This window comes from Corvus moneduloides, chromosome 1, assembly GCF_009650955.1.
Source record: "Corvus moneduloides isolate bCorMon1 chromosome 1, bCorMon1.pri, whole genome shotgun sequence".
In the NCBI taxonomy this organism is placed as follows: domain Eukaryota; kingdom Metazoa; phylum Chordata; class Aves; order Passeriformes; family Corvidae; genus Corvus; species Corvus moneduloides.
Window position 1 is genome coordinate 128,013,012 of NC_045476.1, and position 14,589 is coordinate 128,027,600.

Sequence of the window (14,589 nt, forward strand, 5' to 3'; positions counted from 1 at the left end):
GTTAAAGCTCCAAAAGTATGTTAAATATTAAAAAGGCAGTACTAAAATCATCTTTGTTTCTCCTTCCTTGCTAGCCATCACACAAAAATATTAGGTTGTCAAAAAAGATTCAATTTCAAGGGGAAAGCTGGAAGATTCAGATTCACAAATTAAGCAGAGATAGCAACAGCACATCTGAAATAAATAAAGTCTGGCTTTCATTCTCTTGTGATTATTTTCATTAAATAACTGAAGAACTACGGAGGACAAACACTGAAACTGGTTATACCATTTGCTGTCAAATTCACAAATCAATATTGTATCTCATTTATAATATGATAGCAAATGAAAATAACAATTAACTTAAAGTCATCACAGAGTTTATGAAGAATAAAGGGTGTCAAAGAAAGATCATATTGGCCATGCCCTAGCAATTCACAGAAAGGCAAAGTACAAAATTAAGAAACAACACATGGTATCATAGTATATGAAATACAGAAAAGATTGACCAACTATGTTCAACTTTTCTTCACCTCAACAAAAAAACCCCTAGTGTTTCAAGCTTAAAGAAAACCCAAACAAATGAAACGAACAAAAAAAACCCCAGAACAAACAAAAACCAAACAACAAAACACCCCCCCATATACAAACACCAACCATTCCAATTACAGTTTCTGCTACAATGTTCTTCCTAGAGGAAATTAACCTAGAGATGCATCAGCACTAAACACTTATTTCAGAATTTGCTTACCCACCATATCCAAAAATGCTTTTAGTCTTCCAATTGAAGATAAACTGACCAATTTCAGCTGAATTCCTTAAACCTGGAGAAGCTCTAATGAGACAGGAAGCTGAAAACCCCAGCCTTCCCCATGCCAGAGGCCTGCCATTTCAACACCTTCCCTCACTTTCCAGACTATAATATATTACCGCCAGCTTCCCACCTTTCATTTTATTGAGCTACCAATACAACCCTTTTTTACATACTTCTAAATTCTCATTCTCTGACCTGTCACAGATGCAAATTTCTTATAGCAAATTTTTTTTAAAACTTGCTAATGAAGTTTAAAAAAGCTATTTTCATGCAAACCTTATGTTTTATAGACATTTACACAGTTGCAAACATGTAGTTATTGCTTGGCATTAATATTCTGTCAGCACGTGGGTGCCAGCAATCCATGCATGCAAACACTTTATCAAAACCCAAATCTACTGATTTCAGCTTCTCACCCGCTACAGATAAAGCTGACCCTGAAACAGAGAGAGCTTTTCAGTAGCGTTGTGCCTCATGTCTGCAGGTGTTGAACTGAAAAGGACTACTGTGTTTGAGACTGAAATACACTGAAAAGGCTCAGCTTTCAGTTACAGAAATTGTCAATTGTCAGTGTAAGAAATATTTTCCTGGATATAAAAAAAGGGGATTTGTTTTTGTTTGGTTTACCTTTTTTTTCTAATGGGTCAGTACTAAGAAAAAAGTAGCTGACGAAGGAACAGAAGAATTATAAACTCAAAACTAATATAAAAAAATTCCCAGGCAAAAAACAACGTATGATTGCAATCCTGCTAGGAGGAGGCATGGAAGGAGTTATGGAAACAGGCATACAAAGAAAGTGTTCTTTTAATAGATGAATACATTTTTGATACACTTTGCTGCTGACACATTGACATAGCAAAAAAGGAGGAAAGTTAGAGGAGAAAATGTAGGGACTTCTTCAACTACAACTAATATCCTTCTACAACCTTCTCTAAAGTACTATATCCTTGTACACACTCCTCATTATTCAACCTGAGTGCACACTATCACGTTTACAAAATTCCAAGACCTCCTACAATTAAAAGCCACTTTCAAGTAATTTTTCTTACAGGGATTTCACAGCAGTACACTTCTGAATTTAATATGACATTTTTGAAAGTAACAAGATGCTACTTCCATTGTCAAGCCTTTAACACTAAACAGAAATTGAATTAAGCATAGAAAAGAAGTTATTTCAATAGGACTTAAAAGATTTACATTTGTAAAATTACGTTTCATTTCCATTTTACTTAGTTATCCTGCAAGGATGCTGAAAACAGCCATAAAATTATTACATTGTTTCTTAAAGAAGCAAGAATTGTAGCAGTACCAACAAGAATGTTTATCTCTGAAGCTCCTTGCCACCCACTGGACACCTGTCAGTCTTGGCACTGGCCTTTATGTGCCCATGTAAAGAAGATTTTGCATGGCATAGCCCTCTCTTGACCAAATTAGGCTAACCTCATCTGCATTGACATCAGTGCCTACAATTTTGGAATCTCACTGACAGAAATAGCTTTACCACAGGGCCCAGCATACAAATTAAGCATCTGTATAGGGCATGCTGAACTTGTGGAAGTGATAAAAAGCTGTAGTGGAAAAATCTTAGCACATACTTTGAAGCTGTATCTAATGAAGGCAACAGTTAGCTACTCTGGGTGAATTTGTTATTTGAAGTCTGGGGTTTAGTCCACTTGCTGTATTCTCTGTTTGCACACAAGCTAATGATAAAACTTTACATTTTACCCAAGAAGCATGAGCAGTAGCTCATAAAGTATTTCAGGTATGTGGAAATCACACAGTTTTAATAACAGATCCCAGTTTTGTCTTCAAATTTGGCATCACTAAGCATCCCATTATTCTGCAAGAAGCCATTTTAGCTTGCTACAGGATTATCTCCAGGACTAAACTTGTGCTGTCTGCATGACAAACTAAAAATATCAAGACACTGTTAGTTTCATTAATGTTATATGACTTAGGCAGTAAAGGGCAAATCTGGTATATTGGATCGTAATTATCATATTAATGTAGTGAACTAATTTTACAGCGGAACTTTTGGAAATGAGCAGAACAAAAAAATTAGGCTAGATAAGCAACCCCTGAAACACATTTGGAAAATGAGGTAAGAGAAAGAGAGGAGTAACTTGCATGATTGTAGCAAAATTCCAGGCTTTTCATCATTATGTCAGAGCTGGGAGTTCACAGATCAAAAGGGGTACAGCACCACTTGCCCCGTTTTCCAGGGGAAAGGAGGATCTGTTGTCAGTTACTTCTCCAAATATGATGGAAGACAGACACAAGACCTCAATATAATTAAAGCCTTTCTCATTTTGACAGAATTTTAGGACTCGTGGAAATACAGATGATCATGCAGACAAAAGAATAGTAGAAAACATTAAGAACACTTTTTGCTTTAGAATAAGTTACTGAATATGGATGTCATTGCTCCTGAAGGGAACAGTACTGCAAGTGCAAAGAGTACTCCCAAATACATAGCTAAAAAATGTAGAAAGAAATGCAACCCAGTCTGTAGTTCAAGATCCCTGGGGTTCTGCAGGTTCCACGGGGAGCCACCCTGTTATACACACAACAGAACCTTGCCTCTCATGCTATAAATCAGTCTACCTCCACCAAAATTGCCCCACTGTCTTCCTTATTGCTTCCTACACAAAATTACAAGTTGTCCCCATGCCTCTCATCAAAATTTTCCATGTGCAAACAACGCACTCTCACTCTACTGTCCCCTCTTTTGCATCATATTTCACCAAATAGTGTAGGAGAAAAGGAAAAGAAAGGTAGCACATACTGTGGCTAACTCATTAGCCTGGGTGAAGTCCTATCACACACCACACCAGAAACTCCTTGAAATCACCAGTGAAAAGCCCAACTCTCGGTCCTTCATTTACTTTCCACACTGCAAAGAGCAAAAACTTTTCAAATCCTAACAATAATCAATTCATTTTCAACACTGAGCTTCTTATTCTGCTTTGAGATACGCAAGTATTTATATTAAGTAGTTTTTATGTCTTTCAAGGAAGTTTCAGACATGTCTTTCTAAACAAGCAATACAAACATTTTGGAAAATATCCTGCATTGAAAGGTATACATGGCAACAAATCATTAGCCAAAACAGTCAGTTTATTATAATCTACACTTATGATACCCTTAATTTTAAACTCACCCCCAAAAAATATTAAAAAAAAAAAAAAAGAATACAAGCAATTCTCTTACAGCACATACCTGCTGTTGTTTAATAGACTGAGAGTAAGATTCCATTCTGGTTTTTCACAGAGTTCCCAAGTCAATTTATGCCCATAAGTTGTTGCACCCATAACTAAGTCATAATCCTTTACTTAAAAAGTAAAGTAAAAAGTAGAAGGTCTGAAATGGCAAAAGGCTTCACATACTGCAAAGGGCTCAAACTCCAAAGGCAGAATTAACTTTTTCAGTGGCTCCTCTAAAGCATTCATCAAAACTATCAGAGCACTTCACAAACTGTTGCCCACAGAAGCTGTGGATGCCCCATTCCTGGAAGTGTTCAAGGCCAGGCCGGATGGGGCTTTGAGCAACCTGGTCTAGTGGAAAGGGGGGATGGAACTAGATGATCTTTAAGGACCCTTCCAACCCAAACCATTCTACAATTCTATGGTAAGTATTTATCCTCAAACTCCAGCCCAGCATCAAGATCAGAGCCCAAACATCAGTTCTTCTGGACACACAATTTAAGACTGCTAGAATTGTATTCTTCCATTTTTTAAAATCACATACAGCACTGCTCCCCAGCCTAAGTATCTCCCTCTTTTGTGAGGAGGTGAAGGAGAGGAAGAGGGCAGGAAAGGCAAATCAGGCTGCAAGATCTCACATCAAGCTTTCAACAAATGAGAAGCATAAAATCATGATCTAGGAAAAGCTTGATGTACATGTCGATACTAATAAGCAATTACAAGATGGAAGCATGAGAGGTATCTTTTTCTCCAGAGTGGCATTTAACTGCCTTTTAAATACAGACAATCCTTCATTCTTCTCAGACAAAAAACACAAGGTATGGTTAAAATGCTTTTCACAACAAAAGCAAGTACATTTTTACCAATAAAGGAGGTAGAGATTTCCTGTAAAACATTATGAAAATTAAAATCTCACAATGCATTGATGTAAGAATGTTAACATGGATTGCAGAGGCAAATGAACTGTGTGTTTCCTAAATGCTGTGATTGTCTCTAGAGTAACATCCATAAGGGAAGAAAACTTATTTCACAACTTTCCTGTTTTACTTCAATTAAAAAAAAAAAAAAAAAAACCACAAAAACCAAACAAACCAGAAAAACCCAGAAAAAAACAAGCCAACAACCAAACTATGAAACTATCGGTCAGAACATACTTTACCCATATAACTTAAGAAAGAAATTAGAAACTCTACATTCATGTCAGAGATCACTTCTGGTGTTTTAAGATATAAACTACATACATAACCCATAATTTCTAATTATAGAAAACAAAAATCTGTTTCAAAAATTAACACATTTAAAATGTATCTTGAGCAGTAGAGAAATAAATCTTTATATCGAGATATACAAATACAATCAGCATGTAAGCTGGAAATGAATGCACAAATTTAAAGCAATCATTCTTAACCGGTGAGCAAACTTTTTACAGAAAGTAGCACAATGCAAAAAAAATTAAGGTAGTTCTGTAAACTGATACATTTTTATCCTTCTAGACCTGAGATACTTACACTTTTCCATGGACAAGTGAACTTTCAGCACTGTTTCTATTATCAGCAAACATTTTTATTTTATTTTCTATTACCAGCACTGGCGGTTTCTATTATCTACAAACCCAAAAGTTCAGTAAAAATCTTTAAAACTGTGGGTTTAGCAGTAGTCTGAAGCCATTTCCTCTAGGTACACAATGCCTACTAAGGTTGTAAGCAGTGTAGTAATCAGGGCTAGGTGTGGACAGGGCATTAGCCATAAAGCAATCTGTCCTTAATGATGCGAGTAAGTTTTCAAGTGCACAGTTCATGCCAAAATGCCTTTGATTCTGAAAATTCAACACTGCAAAAGCTTTGAACAGGTTAGCCACAAGAACACTGCAGAGCGCTAGAGAGCCTCCTCCTTTATAATAATTGAAATGAGACTAAACACTGTTTAAATTTCCTTTTTTTAATAAAAATAATTGCTTGATGTTTTAAAAATCCACAGGTATAGGACAGTTTATCTGAAAAACTGATGCTTCATCCTCAGGTTATGGCTTGTTTTTAGTGGTACAAGACTACTTCAAGTAAGTACTTCCAGCCCACCCTTGAACTTAGAGATTGCAATGCTGCACAGGGTACAACAGCCAGGGCCGCCACTGACTTGCACCTCAATGCATGGACATTGTTGCATCTTCTTTTTATTCCCGAATTTTGCAAAAGAGGTTTCAATGTAACACTCAACATCCGAGAAGTAGAAGTATGACCAATAAGCTGAACTCCTTTGGTGGCTCCAGCCTCCCCCATACCATGGGCATGTGCTACAGGAGGCTCGCTGCCCTTCAGCTGTACACCTTTCAGCCTTCCACTGAAGTATGGCTTGTCCTAAGGCAATATATATATTATTCCACCTCTTCCTGAATCCAGACATGTTGTGGAGAAGTGGGACAAGCTCATACAAATGCAAGGCTCCTGAAATGAGGAACTGGAGTAAAAAAAAAAACAAACTTATTTTTTGCAAGTAATGTTGACCACAAAAACACAGCTTTGAAATCAGAATTTTAACTTCTTCAAGGGTTAGAAAGGCAAGTCTATTATTGTATTACAGAAAAATACTGTTTGAAAAACAGCCTACAGCTGTGAAATGCACAGGATAAATTTTAGTTCGCATCAAGCACTACTTTTTCATGTTAATACTTTTCCCTTTTTTGTAGGGGAAAAAAAGACAACTAGAATCTAAGAAATGTCTTTGAATGCAAAGTTATAAAGGTCACAACAATATCCCCCACAAAACCACACGAAGGGACAATAAGCTACCTTCTACTGACGGATGAGATTACTGGAAATTCTCACAATATTTCCATGGTAATCACTCCATACAAAATGGAATTCTACAGGGTGAAATTAAGCAAGTAGCTCAGCAACACTCAACCCCTTCCTCCCTACAAATTAAATTACATCATAAACCCCTTGAAAGAGGAATTTATTTTTATTTATTTTATTCTCTAAACAAATATCCCAGAATACTTTTTTTTTTTGTTTTATTTTTTCGTAGACATTTTTTACCATAAAAATATATTCTGACAAACTCCCCTGATGGATTGCTTTGCTATTTTTTTCTCCTAACAACTCTGTATAAATCATGTCCCACAGTTTGATAATCTCCCTTTAAAACTGAAAGGGTGATGATTTCCGTAACTGCCAATATTTTTATTATTTCAAACATAAAGGGTGAAACATAAGAAACCCAATGAACAACTGAATAGAAAGCCCCCTTGCTACACTATAAGACTAAAAACAGGAGAGAAAGTTTAACACCGACATTACTTATTTTTGTTTGCTCTTAAGACCGAAAAAAATGGGAGGTGAGGGAGGTCTGAACAAATCTTTGAGACAGAAATTTAATTTTCAAGGAACCACATTCAAATTTGCATCATTGTCAAGGCTGGGGAAGCTCACCTCTGGCTTGTAGTGAGGCATAAGAACTCCTGAAATATGATGAGCAAGCATTCTGCAAAGCCAGAAGAGTAACTCACCTCTTCACAGGAGCTGGGAGAAGTGACTGAATTCCTAAATCTATAAATGTCAACAGCATGTGTACTCTGAGAAAGGGGAAGCCAACATTCATGGACTTTTGTTTAGCTCATGACAATTAACCACCTGCAGGTCACAGCTAAGCATTACCACCACCTGCTTAATCCAGAAGAAACCTGGGCTCCACTTCACAGTTCACACAAACAGGGAACCAGAAGTGAAGTCAGGCATACTTTTGCCTCCCTCAACAAGCAACAAGCACTCTTTTTTCACCCCTGACAGTTTCCATTTTGGCATGCATATGCAAGAGCACACCAGTTTGGGCAAACTTTTTATAAAGTAAGTATTCCATTTTTCTATATTTATCAATGTGAACTGCCAGATATATGGAAATCCTTCAGAGAGCAACTTGGTATCACGCCAAGCACATCAGCAAGTTCTGGGCACTGAGGTGATTTGATACCACAAAGTCTAGAACAGACTCTGAGCTTATGAATATGGGAACTGCTTCCATGTATGTGCTAAATCTGTACATATCAAAGCCTGCTACATGAGTGCAGGAGCCTGCTCTGATTCCAAACCCCTCTCTCCAACAGACAATACCAGGTGACTCATTTCCTTGATATGCACATGCATCATTTGAATGTAGGTAAGAGACCTTTCCTTTACAAAATGCAGGTGGTGCCAAACTCCATCAGACCAAATCAACACCATACCAGTGATGTCCCCTAAAGTGAAAACAGTCCTGCTAATAATAACTTGGCATATTCGATGTCAGTACACATTCCTGAAAAAATTATGGGGGAGGGGCGGTTGGAGGACACATGGACAAACAGCTGGAAGGGAGGTAATCCTGCTTTCTAGGTCACTTTTTTGTACCTATAGTCAGAACTGACAGGCAAGCTACCAAAAATATTCAACATGAAAGCATGAAAAGATCACCAAATCAAGAGGGGGGGAAGAAAAAAAAAAAGCTAAAAACATGCATAATGTCAAGCATTACACAGATTCATATCCTGAGTTTTGCAAATAGCCAAGAACTAAAAAGGCAAATGAATTCTGTAATTACCACCAGCGAATTAACATGGTCCTTAGATGTGTTGATATAAAAGGATAATTCAGTACCTATAAAGACAGTTTAATCTTTAACAAAACTGATAAAACTATCTTCAGTATCTTGATATAGGTGCTATTTAAATCTACAAAACCCTACTCCAAGTAGGACATCAATTTTTTTTGCTCATACTCCTGGCTAGATTTCTGCAACTATCAACAGCCCACAACTGAACTCAGACAACACAATGAAGGCCTCTGAGATGTCAAGGCTGCCAGATTCTGAAGCTGTGTGATGACTCTACATTAGGTTCTGCATTGTCCTGGCAAAAGAACACTCTGTGTGCTGATGGAACCACCATCATTAATACACACAAGAAGTTTTTCATTACAATACAGAAAAAATGTAGTCAGGCATTAACTAGTGAGGTTCTTTCCATCCCCCAGCCACCCCTGAAAAGTGCAGATCCTCAAATTCTCTTAGAAATCTTCTATCAAGGGAGTGCTTTCAGGAATAGCAACAACCCATGCCAAAATACTATCAGAATAATATACTTGGTCATAATGGAATGGCTAAGATAAAAACCTATTTTAAAAAGCATAAAACATTTGAAAACATAGTAAGTACCCATCAATTTTATCATGTAACATCTATCAGTGTTTGTAATTTAAAGGCATTAGGATTCCACTTTTTTCATCAACAGAAAAACAGTAAAAGTTAATTGTTACAGAAATACGGAGAATTTTATGTGAAGTGTTAAATTACTGAAAACATGCAAACTTGAAATGAAAGCTTAAAAAAGAGGATAAAAACTATGATCTCCACTACTATGAATAAAAGCCTAGGAACAAAAAAAGTAAATTCCAATAGCTGCAATTATGATGCTTCACCTATTGCATTTGAATGAAAGCAACAGGATACAGAAATAATTATTTGCCATGATGCACAAAGCATTTTTTAAATCCAATTATTTAAATCATTATCATCTGCAAATAAAATTAATTCATCATATTATATAACAGGTATAAGGGTTAACTTCTAAGGAAAGCATTTAACTAGTTTATGCAACCTTGGAAGCTCTTGGTAAAAAAAATATTCAGGTTGTAACTGGAGTTGTTACATTTGTCAGTTCAGATACAATTTCTGGAACACTGCTCCGTAAACCTTCACTGCACGGCCATACTTATATTCCAGACAACACCAACGGAGATAGTCCTACCATAAAATCAGTTACTTCACTTCTCCAAACAACAAGTAACAGACACCGTGGAAAAAACCCCTAGAAGTTCACTTCAGAAAAAGCTGTTTTGTTGGGTTTTTTTTTTTCCACTTATCTGCATACCCTGAAAACAGTTTTCAGAAAGAGACACAATACTGAAAACATCCTGTAGGTCTCATCTTCCAGAAGAGACCTTAATCACCAGATTATTCGGCTTTCATTCTTCCTGCTCATTCTCTTACAACCACACTTCCCTTGCCTATACAAGAGGTACCGCAAGTTCTTAAGTAACTGACATCATTTCCAAAGACAAATCACCTAGATGGCCGGACAAAGCTGATTAAAAAGATACAGTACATCCATACCAGCTTCATTTGAATGCGTGGGAGGAACCGACAGTGGTGCCAGCACATTTATGTAATGTGGTCACTGCAGATGTTCAAACGCTTTGAGTTGTCAGCTGGATTTGGAGATACACATCACAAAGCAGACTGGCAATTTAAAGAAGAACCCTCCAGGTGGTGTTGTGTGGATTTTAACATGGCAAAACATCTCGAAAAACATGCTGGGATATCTACCATATAGAACAGGTTTTAAAAACCTCAATGACACATTCCTCCATGGGCTAATTAGAATTAATTTGTGCCCCATGGCCTCAAGAGTTGCTCCTGGAATACTTAAAACTCCTTAATCATCTTTAAGAAGGCACCCTTTTGCCATAATTTGGTCTGTGACTGTAGGACAATTTAAAGTAGCAAACCTGAAAATTCTAAATTCCAAAACTTCTTTATTCCAGAACTTGTCCATCCACGTATAACATTTTTAAATGTGTTTAATTTCTTTTCGAAGTGTGTGCCTGACAGAGAGAATGAATAAATAACCTCATCTGTCCCTTTACTACTGCCAACAGAAACCAGAGGGCTGCACCTGGGCCACCTTTTGTACCCTTACAATGAATCAAAGGACAAGAGCAAAGAATGTATAGTTCTTAAACACCACTATACAGGAACTCCTGTCTCAAATATGTGAAACATCTACCCATGAACATCCTCCTCCCCCCCAATTTTTTTTCCTTTTAAATTACACACTCAGCTATGCCTTTTGCCTGTCCTTCCTACTAGTTTTACACATTCAGGTATTTTTCTCCTTCGCACTGCTGTTGAAATATTTTACCTCTGTGTTTTTAATATCAAAAAGTACAGCTTACACTTCTAAATACCACGTTTTCTTGATGAATTCTAGTTGAAGTTGTAAAGTTAAAAAAAAGACAAATCAGCATTCTTAGACAAGAAAGCAGGAGATGCTGACTTTATGTGCTGCATTTTGTGAGTATAAAGGACATATTATTGGAGTTTTCACACAGCAGGATGAAGACTCAGCATTACCAGGCACAGACCTTATGCATCTGTCCTGCTTGAAAACCTTTAAAACAAGCAGCTCGGCAGTCCTTTCCTCAAAATGCTTACTAATAAGTCAAATAATAAGTTAATACTTAGATACTTGAAATATACCCAGGAAGGTGAACATTCATGAAAGATAAATGCAGTTGCTATCATGCCAACAGTATTTTAATGTCTATGGAATACTAAGAAAACATTTTATTTTAAAACCAGAGATGGATTCTAGTCTAAAGCAGAAGACATCATGCTGCTCTCCATAGCAAAAAACATTCCCAGTAATCAGAATAACCCATGATTGCTGTTGGAGGCTTAAATAAGTCTTGGAGATACAGCATAAAAAAGTTATCATCAAAGACATGTCCTTTTCTAACAAAGCAATTTTTCACAAATAAGCATAAACACATTAATTTCATTCAGTGAAAAAGCTATACACCACAGTTCGAAGTGAAAGCAACACCAAAGAGGCCAGCACTAATGCCTACTGCAGTATCTGCGCCAGAAATTCTGTGTTACTGGTTCTGGGCCCCCATTTGCACGATCAAGACCCAAAGTATTTGCCTTCATTCTCAACCCTCTTCCATCTCAAACAGCAGCATCAAAGATTACAGACTAACCAGACCCTTCTTCCCTAAGCATGAGTCCCTCTTCCTCCCAAAAGTATAGGAGCAGAACTGTTATTTTCTGTGGTAGACAAAAGAGGCTATAGGAGAGCCATTAAGACTTGGAAAGGGAACTTATGTGTCTGCACAGCTGAGGTGGGAACAGAGATGCTGAAGGAGATAGACACTTCAGTTCCTTTCAACCAGATCACACAGGACACAGGAAGTCACTGCTGTAAGGGCAGAGAAGACTAAGTCCCTTATCTCACCTAAAGTCCTTGTACAATGTCTCAGCCCCAGAGAAGAGGTTTAACAGTATTTTGACTTCTAATTTTATTGCAGCATTATTTTTAATAACAGTACTGAGAAAGATTTAAAATGCAGACAACCCATGCATATTTCAGCCAAGTAAGTGCAACTATCTAGTTCAGAAAGGCAAACTGGGAAAAAAAGTATTTAGATACATAAGGCTTAGACTTGCACACTAGAAAATTAAAGAACATAATTACTTCACTAATTTTCTATTTCAACTACAAAACCATTTCATCTGCCTTGCAAACTGCAAAGCTCCCATCTTTGTTGAATCCAAACATTACATTCTCGAATGCACCAATTAATTTTCGCTAATATGTTTCGTTTTCCTGAAACAGAAAATGTAGGACCATGGACTGATAAAACAGTGAAAACCTGCAGGATGCCTGGGATTCGTATAAAAAAATAAGAGACCAAAAAAGTACTGCAATGACATGATATGATATTAATTCCCTTTCTGCATATAACCAAGCTTTGCCAGGTTAAGCATGAAACTTGACTTCAAATAATTTCAGTTTGTTATGGGTCTAAGTAACCCATATCAGAAGCCTCCTCTGGATATCATTGCCCTGGTGCTTTTACCAAACCCCTTCCAATTGCTAAACTGTGGACTAAGGACAAAATCACATTTTCACAGTCTCCCTTCGCAAGCTATTTCAGGCCTGTACTCTCTACTGGTTGACTTTGATGTTGAGACAGCAGTCAAAGGAAGAGTATGGTTTCAGAAAAAAAATACAGAAACTAAAAACTGTAAACAGAGTCTCCATCTGAACCTTCAGTAGAATGAGGCCCACTTCCAAAACCAGGATTCTCTTTCCCTGTGTACTTGCTTTTACAAGTCACTTCAACCCTAAGTAAAAACTACCTCTCCTCCCAAATTACTAAACACTTTAATAACCACACTCTGAAAGACGCTGTCACTCCATAGTTAGAGCACAGTTCTCACACCTGCACCTACCCAAAGCCAGCATGCCATCCAGAAGCAGGACTGTTAAAGCTGCTGGTGAATTATGTGCTAGGCACACCTCAAATGCGGTCCCTTTATCCCAGTTGCATGCAGGCAGCAGTACTGGACCTGCCGGAATTCGAGACAAGGCAGCAGCACAGGGGGCCCAAATGGGAGGCACAGCACCTATGAGACAATACCATAGACCAGACGCATGTGAAGCAGTTCACATCCTTGTGAGTCCCCAAGAGAGGCTTCAAAGACCACTGGAACAGAAGAGTAAAATCTGTCACACTGCTCTGAAAGTGCTAGAGGCTACTGTATGTTTTCAACAAAGATGAGAAAATTGATACAGAGGCACTGAAGAAGCAATTGAGAAGCAAGCTCAGTGTTGGACACTGTAACTCAGCAACTATTGCCTCACTGGAGGCCTCTCCATATCGTGTAGGCGCTGCCATGCTCTGCAGCACAATCTCTTTTTCATTCCCTGCAGAGAATTAGCAGCATAGCCCATACCCCCCTGCAAAGAATATCGGGTCATGAGAAGCGGGGATGAAAGCCTACACCAACACTACAAGACAACACATATACACACTCCTAGGTGTCCATGGAAGAGTTAAAAGCTCACAGCTCGCTCTTCCTGACAAGAGCCACTTCCTCCTGTTTCCCAAAGCATTGACCAGTGGAAGCCCTAAAGAGCAGAGATCTGCTTAAAACTTTATTATGTATTACTCTAACAAATAGACTATACTTTCACAATAGATCCATTTTCTTTATTTACCAAACATTTTCATTGGCACCTTTAGAGTGAAGTAAAGCACAAGGCCTCATAAAGACACCTAAAACTTTCACGGACAGTTTCTGAAAGGCTTTATCTGGGCATAAGCCACCATGCAGGAACGTGAAGAAAGCAATGCTACAAAGCAGCCAGCAGCAGAGGTGAGAAAATACAACACATGAAACAAATGTGGATCAATGTGTGCATTCAACAAAACCATACTGTTTTCACAACAATCTCATGAAATGCAGGGGTAATATTCTGCTATCGCACACGTCACGCAATTATCTGATCTTCACCTTCTCCCAAGGGGAACAAATCCCAAGAGGCACTGGTGGCACATCTCTCATACTGCCTTTTGTCAGTCCTCAGTCTTTGCTCTCACAAGTACTACAAAGGAGATTTCAGGCATGACCTGAAATCTATGTGGTATCTTCTACAGCAAAGATGAAGAGCTACTAAGAGAGGACAGCCATGCACATCACCTTTTCCATCCTCAAGTTTTACTTCAACTGCAGAACCATCATCTGCTATTGATCCATTCTCTTCTCAAATGCCAGCATGCATGAAATGGAAGCCAGTATGTTTACTGCCACAGCTTCTTCTCTTCCATCACGATCCAGTAAACGTATCAGCAGTATGGCCTATTATATCTCCTGTATCTTGACAGCTCCCAGGAATGCTCTCCTGGTGCTACTCTGGGCAGATGGCATATGGCATCCCAACTTGCTCAGGGCACTACTCCTAGTCCAGGGGCTGGGTTCCACACAGGCCCCTAATGA

At 38.0% G+C, this 14,589-nt stretch overlaps 1 protein-coding gene across 4 annotated transcripts in view; it reads right to left on the bottom strand.

The window, feature by feature from the left end:
- The window catches only part of PDE7A (phosphodiesterase 7A), a 76,162-nt gene that overhangs the window by 50,165 nt on the left and 11,408 nt on the right, over positions 1–14,589 (bottom strand). The window lies entirely within an intron of this gene.